The 12,500-nt window shown below is 38.1% G+C and overlaps 1 protein-coding gene across 9 annotated transcripts in view; it reads right to left on the bottom strand.

The window, feature by feature from the left end:
* Positions 1 to 12,500, bottom strand: part of LOC135224544 (mechanosensory protein 2-like) — a 745,504-nt gene that overhangs the window by 409,947 nt on the left and 323,057 nt on the right. The window lies entirely within an intron of this gene.

Raw genomic sequence — 12,500 nt, forward strand, 5'->3', positions numbered from 1 at the left:
ATCAGGTCGTAATCTACATATGAGAAATGCGACTTCACTTAATGCCTTCTAGAATCCAAAGGAAACGGAGAAGAAGAAAATCAGTGAGAGAGAATGTTGAGAAAATTTGACTCGGATCAAGCGGCAAAAACTCAAGACTCATGCAGGGAGAGCAAATCTTGTTCAGAAAGAGAGAGAGAGAGAGAGAGAGAGAGAGAGAGAGAGAGAGAGAGAGAGAGAGAGAAGATTCGGAACAATAGACTCTAAATGGCAGACAACGAGGAGAATAGGGACGGCATCGGGGAATAAAATCATTGTGGAAAAATGAAGAACAACGGAAACCAAAAATTGAGGAAACAGAAATCTTCCGGGCTTGTTTATAAGTCTAAAGCTACCGTAGAAGTCCTCTCTTGTCTCTTTTGCCAAATTACGTTTGGGCCTGTCACGATGGATGACAACGGTTTCAAGATTTCACTTGGTTTTCGAGTTCCATTCCAAGACAAAAAAAAAAAAAAAAAAAAAAATGCTCTTGACAACTGTTGACCTTCACTGTAGGACCATCTTGAACGGGAAAGTGAGTCGGTATTGTTCCAGGGCCATTAGCTAATGTATTTCTCTAATCGCAAAAGAATATTCGCCAGTTCTGAAAAGAATGCGAATGGTCTATAACAGGCCCTACCTTTCCCCTTTCTCTCTCTCTCTCTCTCTCTCTCTCTCTCATTCTTTTTTATTTATTTCTCTTTGTTTATTTATATATATTTTTTATTTTTTATTTATTTATTTTTATTCATTTATTTTTATTCTTTTATTTACTTATTTATTTTTAATTATTTATTTGAATTAATAGTGGTAGAACTTGAATCTGAAAAGTTAGTGAACATCGTAATATACAGACCCCCTAATACTAAAGAGTTTGACACATGGAACCACGAAGAACTCTTTCAAATAGTCTAATATCGAAATGGGCCCTCTTTTATTTTTATGTTATTTGCTTCGAATACTAACCAAATCACTTCCCACTCTCTTCTGCGCCTCCTCTCACGCCCCGACCCTTATTCTCTCTGTTAACTAGACAGGCCATCCACGTCTCATTTCATTGAGTGGCATCTATGGTCTGTCTCGTTCATAACCTTTACACTGGTGTCTAGTTCTACAGGCGTTTCTTTTTCTTTGGAGATATTTATTGCCTGGTTATCCGAGTTTCTTTCACACATACCCTTCAAAGAAGGAAAGAGAGAGAGAGAGAGAGAGAGAGAGAGAGAGAGAGAGAGAGAGAGAGAGAGAGAGAGAGAGAGATTCACTACATTATATTTCTTTATTGTATTCGTTCTCCAGCAGTCTTAATAGATGCCCATCCTTTCAAAACCTCCAGCACCGTAGATTTGCACAATGTCTTTACCATTCTCAAGATAGGTACAGGGCAGAATCGTCTTGTAAGGGAAAAGCAAATACTATAAAGGTCTAACATACTCACACGCACATACACATACTCTGTCTCTCTCTCTCTCTCTCTCTCTCGCTCTCTCTCTCTTTCTGTATGTCAGTGAGGCCATGCAGAATCAGTTTGTATATCGCAAGAAGCGAAGTCAGAGGTATAAAAACGCCATCGTATATTGATTATTTGAAAACCAAAGAGACGCTGCCTTTCTCTTCTGTTTTAAATAGATGACGTGTGCGATTTTCCACCTCCATTGAGGAGAAATGGAACGTAAGGCCGGATCTGGAGGCTATTCTTTCTCGCATCTCTATTTTTTTTTTAATTTCGTTCCTGAAAAAAAATGCGTGCCATGTTTTAAGTTTTGATTCAGGTGTGAATTATGCCGGGAGAGATTTGACATGGTATCCATACGCTGTAAGTGGCAATAAAACCATGACCAAATGATAGAGAGTCTAAAATTTAGCTTACCGCTCAACAGTCCCTTAAAACACGAAACATAGCTATATCTTTAATTCATTTTTTGTTGCAGATGATTTGGTTGTTGTTGTTAGACACAAAGAAGAATTCTGCCAAGGAATTCATCATTTTACCACCAGAGTTGCGTATACAAAATAGCTGATTCCATGCCTGCTAGCAAGGGATCAAAACCGTCTGTCAACAGTGATGTAAATATGAAACGTTTCAACAATACTTTCTTGATTACAAGAATACCGCAACCCATTCCATTTCCACTACAAAATATTATATAATATGTGAGAAATTATATCAGTACTCGTAAAAAGCATGCGGCCGTATATTGTGCTTGTTGCATGGGCGCATCGAGTTTTTTTTTTATGAGTGTAATCATCTTTAACGGAGAATGCAGGCAATGTTTCCTCGCCTTTGATATCGCCCGAAATTAAAACCAACGGGAGATGATGAGTGCTCGAGGAAAGATCGGAGATTTTTCCGCGTCTTTCACCAAAATCGAGAATTGTGTTTCGTAGTCGCAAAGAGAAAACAATGCTCCCAGTTCACGGTCTGAAAGTAATTAAACAACCCGATTCCACTCACAAAGGTAATCTTGAATAATGAACACTAATCTCTCCTCATTTAAAAGAGGGCAGAAACGACAATAACCATGTCCACAGCTCAATGCAAACACGGACCGACCGGAATAATGGAACTCCAATTATCATTATCTACAAAGGAAGCGACATGGAAACAAAACGATGCAATTAAAGTTGTTCCCAGTCATGAACTCACAACGTACCACATGACTATCTTTTCATAAGAGTGAATTTTTTTCTACAGCATGTATGAGAAATAGAGAGATTCACACAGAGAAAAGCACACACAAACATACATACACACATATGTGCGAATGTGTGTATTCGCATATGTCTCAACCAGGTTTACACAATGTGATCCAACGGTAACTTGTATTTCATCACAATGCTTCACTGATACTATTAGCATCATACCTCCAAAATACAAACACACCATTTAAAACAAATTACAATGATATAATGATAAAGATAAACGTCTCTAAACAGACAAAAAATCCAGATTCATATGAAACACCGGACTGTCATAGCCTTTGCCGAAGCTCTCCTTAAGACAACAATGACCAGGTCAGAAGGAAATTGACATTTTTTAGTAACCAAGCCTGATTAAGTTAACCAAGAATATGTAAACGAAAAAATATCTTGAAAAGCGGAAATCGATACAAAGCGCCACATCTACAGATTAATTGCATGTGTGGCCCCGGGACATGAAGGACCATTGACGTTGTAGTGGAAGGGACGCATCTTGAGTACGGGAGGGAGAGAGGAAAAGGAAAGACAGACGAACGATGGGAGACGATTCCACTGGAAGGCAATAAAAGCTTTTCTTTTCAAAGTGGTTCTTCAGGTTATTAGAGACTATGAAAGCAGTAGTCAATGCCACTATACTACTGTTATTAGTATTACGACTAGGATTGAAAATAATATAGGCTAAGCCAATACCAACAATGTCAATAAGACCGCTGCCTCCTACATGAAGAAGCATTCTAACCCACCAAAAAAAAAGGCCCTTACCAGAATAGGATCACTCTCAAAAAGCAGTCCCTTGTAGCCAGTCGTAAAGCCGACAACTCTTCGAATTTTTCTAATTCAAGCAAAAAATTAAATAAACTGGATAAAAAATTGAGCCTCTTTGTTGGAAGTAGTAGTAGTAATAATAATAATAATAATAATAATAATAATAATAATAATAATAATAATAACAACAACAACAACGTTCCCAGACCAGCGCTCTCCAATTAGAGCATTTCCAAACAACTGAAACCTTATGGGCTAAGCCCCCTGATGAGTTGGTCGCGTGCCCCCAAAAACTCCAGAATCAACCTCATTCATCAGAGGCATATTTCCAAACACACCTGACCTATTTCGCCCTGAAAGCAAAAACCTAGCTCTTGTGGGTGGTCATGATTTCGCCTTTATCGATACTCACTCAGAAAGGATTGAAAATTAATGACATGGAAAGGATACGCTGCAACATTAATTCCGACTCGCTGACATCGAGTAAAGCTACACAAAAAGCGGCAAGATAAAAATATGAAGACAGTGAACCATACCAATGTAATTCCGCCGGATGAAGGATTTCCTAAAAGATACGTTGTCAATCTGAAACTACGGCAGCATTCAGGCGAGAGAGAAATGGGTGCAAAGTGAATTTCAGTTGATATTTTTTCGTGTCTGTTTTAAGAGAGTTGTCAAGATAGCCATTTTCTTACTATTATCCTGATGACCCCAATAATTACCAAGAGGTGAAAAGGCATCAATCACACTTGCATTAAGTAAAGAAGCTTTAAATTTTGATCACAAAAGACAAAAGAACCTTAACAAAGAATAAGAGCGGCAAACATTCTAGATAAGTATAAATAAAAATATAATTTATAAGATACTTAAATGGAAAAATAGCAGACAAAGATTGGAGAAGAACCCCCTAGTGAATACCAACAGATTTTATCAACTACATTCAAAGCTTCTAAAAAACAGAAAAGAGGGAAAAACTATGCAAAAAGAACACAGAGCATAAAAACCAAAAAAAATTATACTTAAGCAGATTAAAACAACCGACTCGATTTTTATGCTGAGTTCTACTGGACACTCATTTAGAAGGGGATTAAATGTAATTTTTTCCCCGTAAATGAGAGACGTTACGCATTTCGTGAACAAATCTCTCTCTCTCTCTCTCTCTCTCTCTCTCTCTCTCTCTCTCTCTCTCTCTCTCTCTCTCTCATTTTTGATATGGGTAATTAACATTTAACGTTGTTTCATCTTGTAAAAACCTCTTTACATGTATAAATTACGAAGATTTATAAACAGAGGAGAAATCACTTTATACAGTCAGGACGAAGCACCGCCATCGAACGACGAGTTAAGACATTAAGACGAAACTGCAATATAATTTTACGGTTAAAGCCAATTTAATCTTGAGCTTCCCATGCGAATGGAGTCTGCAAAATAATCTCAATGCAAATTTCAAAATACCGAAACACGTGGGCAGGTAACCGGTTCAACAATTCGGGTTGAAGTTCACGTGACATTTAGCCTCCCGAACACAAAGTTATTAACATTCAGCATCAAAAGCGTCAGAATTTCCAGGTCAAGGGGAATGTGCTTAGTTGGGTCGTGTCAGCCACTAACCAAAATACCACTTCATTCGGTTAGGATAAACAACATTGCTGCGACAGCCTCCGTCAAAAGCCGAGGCATTTGCGGGAATAGTTGAGGAACCGATGAGAGACCGAGAAACTGGATAAATGAGAATACAGGGAACCTTAAAAGACTGCAGAGATTTCACCGAGAACGCTCTAATAATAATAATAATAATAATAATAAATCCAGAAAACAAATAACTTTAAATACACAGCTAAATCATTTGGGCAATACCACTTAACCGAGGAATGATATCCACTCCAGAAAATTTCTCAACGCAGTACGCTTACCCATTTAACACTTCATGTATTAACTTAATAAATAAAAAAACTCATTTACTGTAAAGTTTTAGATATCTCAGCTTTAAGATAAGAACAACATGGCTCTTGGCTCATTGTGAAAAGAGAATAGTATCGGATAACCAACATGCAATAATCAAGCAAAATAAAGATGGTGGAAAGCTATCAAAAGGAAATGAGTCGCCCACATCCTCCCCATTCTCCCGAGCCTTCCGCAAGAAGTATCCGGTCTAGAAAAAACGCGTCAAAAGACGGAAACGAGTCATACACGAGTATAATAACATCGAAAGATGAAAAAATAAAATGGCAGAACATATTATCAGCAAAACGAAAAAGCTAAAAAACATAGACAATAGACGAGTAATGGTTATCTGGTTTCGAATCAAATTAATAACAGCGTTGCTGTTCTCAGATAAGCGTCATTAATCAACGGCCAAAATCTGATAGAAAACTGCAATTTATAGTCGGATAGAAAATCATACTACGTGCTGCTAGAAAACAGCCCATGAAAGCTCTACGCAAGCAAAGCGATAATGAATATTAAAACGTAATTAATAAAGGCTGCGCATTTTTGGTGAAAAAGTAGGTTGCATTATGATACAACGCGGTATTTAATGAATACAACATCATTTCACAGGAATATACTTCTACAAAAAATACCAAGGCAAATGGAGTTTATGAAATATTAATTAAAAGAAAATGAATAAAGGTTTCTTCTAAGAATATACATTCTTAAATATTTGTATGCAAACTAACAAGGAAATTGAATAGATACACGAGTATTTCTAGTCATCAAAATAAAATTAAAAATATCAAGTCTTCCTAATTGTTTGGTAATTTTATCGACAAATAATAACAATGCAATTGTACGTGAATACAAATAAACACACCTACTTGTATATATGCATAGCAAAACGATCGCTGATTGAAATTAAAAAAATCTAAAAAAAAAAAAGAATGAAATCTCTTTTTATCAAAATCGAAAAGGTTCCCTCGAGTGCTTCGTGACTTTTCGGAAAATAAAGAAAACCAACATGAAACTGGGCACCATAATTCCAGCAACATGAATTTCCATAGCGTACCTGGGCAGCAACGATCAAGGAGAAAGCATCTGGAAAGAGAGGAAGGGGAGAGAGCAGGAGAGGAAGGGGAAACGGCATGGATGGGGACGCCAAAGGGGTGGGATGGAAAGAGCCAAGGAGGACGGTCATCAACTCGAATCAATCAACGTGCTGGGTTGCATTGCCCATTGATTTTCCTGCATCGGACGAATGTCACTGTATCTCAGAAAGCTAGTGAAGAAAGGAAGGAAGAAGGTGGGAAGATGGTCGAGTTTCCCAGCATGCACCTGCTTCGCCAACTCCTCACCTTACCACCCACATTTACAAGGAGGCACAAGATAATTATGCACTGTTTATAATATTAGCCTCACCCCCACACAATGCTTACATACATACTTACACATGTATAAATAAATATACATTCCCATATATATATATATATATATATATATATATATACATATATATATATATATATATATATATATATTATAAAATATATATATATATATATATATATATATATATATATATATATATATACCCACATTCATATTTCCCCCTTATGGTAAACTATTAATTACAATATTTTTGTCATACCGCTGATATAAACCACATCAAATAAATCGTTAAACAAATATAATGAGATATGAGGTGCAAAACTGCTCAACAATATAACTTTACACACACATTGCGAATCATTAAAATACATTACGTATGTGCGCGCACACTTACAAGCATGGAGAGAGAGAGAGAGAGAGAGAGAGAGAGAGAGAGAGAGAGAGAGAGAGAGATGGAGGAATTTACAGTATAAATTACCATGCCTATACAAAAGTATTCATATGATATTTGTGTACGTATACAAAGGCACGCCAACAGAGAGAGAGAGAGAGAGAGAGAGAGAGAGAGAGAGAGAGAGAGAGAGAGAGAGAGAGAGAGTTTCTGTGCATATGATTAAAGGGGATACATTCACTACACCAAATTGCGCACATCTGTAGTGCCGAAGCCCACTCACAAACGGCTCCAGAGGCGAACAAGGGAAGGCAGATGATGATACTATCCAGTAGATGGTTTATCTAAAGGATTAGAAGTGATTTTGGAGGGATTTCTATCCTTTTGTTGCTGTGAAGAGATTTCAGCGGATTCCTGAACGTTTGTTCATTGAGCAAATAACTTGATGAGTGAAAAAAGTAAGGAAATACAAGGTGCTATTGCAAGTCATACACAGAATACATGTCAGGCCATTACCAAAGAATGACTTTGCACTGAGCGTATTTTATGAAAAACAGGTAATAAAATCAAACGTCTCTTTATGCGTGTCTGTGTGGATGAGAGAGAGAGAAGAGAGAGAGAGAGAGAGAGAGAGAGAGAGAGAGAGAGAGAGAGAGTGTGTGTGTTTTAATGTTACTTTTCGGGGACTGGATTAAGGGACTTGGTTTTCAGTCTTTTCCCTCTTCTCCCATAAGAAGGGGGATGAGGCCTACGATGATGGTGTCTGACGACCAGGTGAGACTGTTAATTGGAATACGAATGGGAATCAACGCCCAAGGATTACTTCCTGAGGCTCCTTTATGGTTAGCGAGGGGAGGTTGTGACAGGAAAGTGGGGAATATATATATATATATATATATATATATATATATATATATATATATATATATATATATATATATATACTTTCACAAAGAGAGAGAGAGAGAGAGAGAGAGAGAGATACTAGGTATCAGGAGAAGAAAAATGGGATACCCATATCAGGTTAAGGGGCCAGAGATTTAGGCTCAGAGAGGCAGCGTCCCTGTCGATATGGGGCCGTGATGAGGTGTCACCCACTTAAAGATTATGGACTCAATATAAAGATGGAAACGGGGGTGGGGGATGGGTGATACTATAGGGAGGGAAGGTGGTGTATCGATAACCTGTCCCTTGGAGTCTTTGGGGAGCTAAAGAGGAGAGGGGAGACGACGAGGAAGGGGAAAATGCTGAAAAAGGGGGAAGGAAGTTGTGAAATATATGGGAGGTAAATTTTGAAACACCGTGACGTGAACACTTGAGAGAGTAAGAGATGGTCGAAGACTTACCTTGAGATAATATTATTTTCGGACGAATATAAAAGCAATGGATTTTTACTAAAGTGATTCTAATCAATAATTTCCCAATGGAATGATGGGGGATATCTTTTTAAAAATTCATGCCTGCAATTGGTACTGAGTTCCACTCATCGGACTAATGACGAAGCTTCTTGATAATTCCAAACTGAATATTTAAAATCAGAAATAAAAGACATCTTATATAGACTACACACTTATTTAAAGTCTAATTAAACGAGCTGTAAATTGAAGAAATAAGGAACTTTTCCACACAGAGCAAACTAGACAAGAAATGTCGTGCTTCCAAAATGGAAATGAGAGAAACACTGAACATTACACGGGCTGTTAAATGAAGGATAAGGTCTTCAGCTTACCCCATTCCTATTCCACTTTCGTATAAAAAAGACTGAAAGTCCAAATAATGGTAAGAATAAAATCATAACTTACGCAAGGACAGCACCTAAAAATATCTGAGAGACCGAGTATGATGAAAAAATGTCTTCGCTGACGAGAAAGTTCTTATTGAAAAAATATTGGAAGCCTCTCCGTATTATTAAGAGTAGGCCGAAATATACCATAATACAATGCCAGAAACAATGCATCAAAAATGAGAATGAGTAAGTCTCCGCTACAAGGAAAAAGTTTTTGAGAGAAATACCTGCAGAACCTCAGTACCGAGAAGGAAAGGGATAGAAAAATGTATGCCATTCGCCTCGGAATTTCAATCGTGTGATTTCTCAAGACATCTCACTTCAAAAACTCCCTCTAAAATAGAAAGAAAAATCAAAAGAAAGAAAAAAGGAAGTCGGTTGAGTTGACGAAGGGTAAACGTTCAACTTGGAACAGCATTGCCGCACATTTTACTGTGAGATTAAGTTACGGGGATAACGTATAACCTGGCATTAGGGAGTAAACTGAAGGAGTAACGTCTCATAACATCACAGCGCAACATCAACCGTAACATATACATGAAGAACCCAAAATTCATGGTATTTTTACAGGCCATAAACTTCCCTCGGCAGCTGACCATTCTCCCCTCTTGATGACGCCATTGTGACGTCACAACCAGTACTAGGCAAGGAGCTGTAACATCTTATTCAGGGAATAAAGACGAAAATAGAAGGAGAAAAGAAAACCGGAAGAGAGAGGATAGAGAAATGATTTTCCTACCTCCTTTTTTTTTTATTTTTGAAGCAAAGAAATGCTTCACATTGAAAAACATGGCTAAGAATGGAAAGCCAAAAACTAACTGCACGAACAAAAATGAAAGGGAAAATAAAAAGAGACGGAAAAAGAGAGTAATTGACAGAAACGAAATGAATGGCGAAAGAAATCAAAAGAAAAATCGAAAGCATAAAATGAAGGCAGCGACATTTTTGCATTGATGAAAATATTGACTTCTCCCTCCTCCTCCTCCTCCTCCTCCTCCAGGGGTCTTTTTATGCAAATAAATAATTCAGAAATGAATCTCCGGTTCTGGCAAATCCCCCAGGGAACCAGTGGGAGGACGATGACGAGCATGAGACAAAAAAATAAGAAGAGGGGAGACGGAAGAAAGAGAGAGAGAGATAGACAAACGCTGAAGAAACAAGACGGTAGAAATGTGTCAGTAAAGAGAGGCTCCTTTTCCAAATTCTTCAATATATTTACATACTTCAGAGGAAATAAGAAAAAAGGGGGGAGGGCTGGGGGTTGGGGGGGGGGGGTCCGGGGGAAGAAGCGAGGGGATAACTAATTTATTACCCACACGTCAGTGGAAAAAATGTACATTGAAAGAAGAAAGCGACATAATGAGAGAGAGGGAAGTTGGCGACCTGACGAGAAAGAAGACAAACTAAGGTGGGAGAGTAGGGGGGAGGGAGGGACCACTGCTGGACAACCGAAAAACATTGACCAAGCTACTCGATGTTATTTCAGAACTTCAAAGCTGTGAAAAATGCCAAATACCCTCCCCCTGCCCCCGCCCTTCTCTCTCTCTCTCTCTCTCTCTCTCTCTCTCTCTCTCTCGTCGCAAACAGTTTTTCCTCAATCTTGCCTCTCACAAGCAACCTTTTCATCCTACCTGCCTACCTTCAATCTTCCTTCGGTCATCACTTGCACCCTTCCTCCTTCCCTACCCCACCTCCGCAGAACTACTGCTTCCTTCATTCAGCTGGAGAGATGGAAGTGGAAAAGGAAAAGAAAGTGGGTGGGGGGTGGGGGGGCGGTTATGTGGGAGGAAGTCGTATATAATCCATAACTCTTACTAACGAGATCCAGCTTGTTAGTATCTTTGTTAGCATCTTGGCGACAGTTCTAATGGTCCGGTGGCCATCATTATGGAGCCTCAGTAAACAGGATCTTTTCCTTTGACCATTTTTTCCTTTCCTTTCGTCTTTTTTTTCTTTTTCGCAGTGACCCTTCATTTATTGTCATTTCAAATGGGAAAATGTATTCCAACGTATTTGAATTTCTCGCCATTCTCTCCCTATGGACTTCTGCCCTCGGAACAAAGGCACCGTAGTTCGAGGGTTTTTTTCCTTCTTTCTTTTTTTTAGACACTTCTCGCGTTGAAAAATAAATTATTTTGAAATGAAACGAAAAAACTATGGATTAACAAGACTTCGTCGTTGCTGTGCGATTCATTATTGTCATCACCATTAACTTCAGTTGTTGCTGATTTACTGTTGGCAAAATGTTCACTGCAAACCCTGTATCAAGTACTGTAACTCGAAGAGAAGCAGTGGGAAATATGATATTATTGTCTCGTTGTTCTTTCTTCTTTCCACTGCAGTCGAATAATTAAAAAACTCTAAAGGATTAAAATACACACTAACGACTTCCAGGTATAACGAAAATGTCTACGAACGTTAGAAGCCACTGTGAAGTGAATTATGGATCTGGTATGTGCAAAACGTAAATCACCATATAAATATCTGAAGAAAATGAGTCAAGTAGTTCTTAAATGTAACGACAGAGGTATATAGATCCTAGTTTGATCCTGCTGTAATCGAAGAGGTAAATTCAAACCAATAAGCGTTTATCTTCACAGTTCCTGATATATTATCCTGAAATTACGGAGAATACATCTTACATTGATTCGGTTTGACGAACGCTGACTTCCATGATCAAAATGGTTGGGTAAAAATTTAAGTCGTCGGAAACGGTGTCCTTAAGGTATGACATACGCTGAAAAAATCTATATTAAATGAGAAATGTTCCTCAAAACAAATCCAGTTGTAAAAATAATAATTCAAAAGTGCCTGGAATTCTTTTGTTCAGTAAAACCATGGCCAAATTCATTATGACGAAAACAATACTGTTCATATACTGGCTACAACAATCTCGCAGTCTTATTCGACATTCACAAAATATTTCGATAGTTCAAAAATTTTCCCGGAACAAAAAGTAAATTCGCCCAAAATAGGAGCTGCAACCATCCCCCCAACAAAAAATACATATGCCTAAACAATGCTTTGAACCCCATAAAGCTTCCACTTACGGCAATAAATACATCAACATATGCAAATTTTTCCGGAAGGTGAATTTCATACAGTGAAAATTCAATTACATTTCTATTTCACCATTTCCTAAATTGTCGACGAATGGAGCTTTGATACCCTGGTCGAGTTAAAATGATGAATGTATTTTGGCGAATACTAACGGGCCCTTGTTGTATTAACGATTGGCAATGTGGCCATCCTTGTTTCTTCGTCAATCCAGTCAAGGATTTTGAGGAGATTATTAGCATGAACCTATTCCTACGAACGCTAACCGGACCTTTGTAATGCACCTGGCTGATAATTCCGCTGCATTATCCCAGCGGAAATTCAGTCATTTTTTAGTTAGTGGAAAGTGGGAATGCGGTCCCACGAACGCTTAACAGATCCCATGCCGTGTTCACGGAATACAGTGTCTGCAAATGCGTCCATCCAAACTCAATCACTGTTTTTTCTTTTAGGAACAAATCT

This window comes from Macrobrachium nipponense, chromosome 12, assembly GCF_015104395.2.
Source record: "Macrobrachium nipponense isolate FS-2020 chromosome 12, ASM1510439v2, whole genome shotgun sequence".
Classification (NCBI taxonomy): Eukaryota; Metazoa; Arthropoda; class Malacostraca; order Decapoda; family Palaemonidae; genus Macrobrachium; species Macrobrachium nipponense.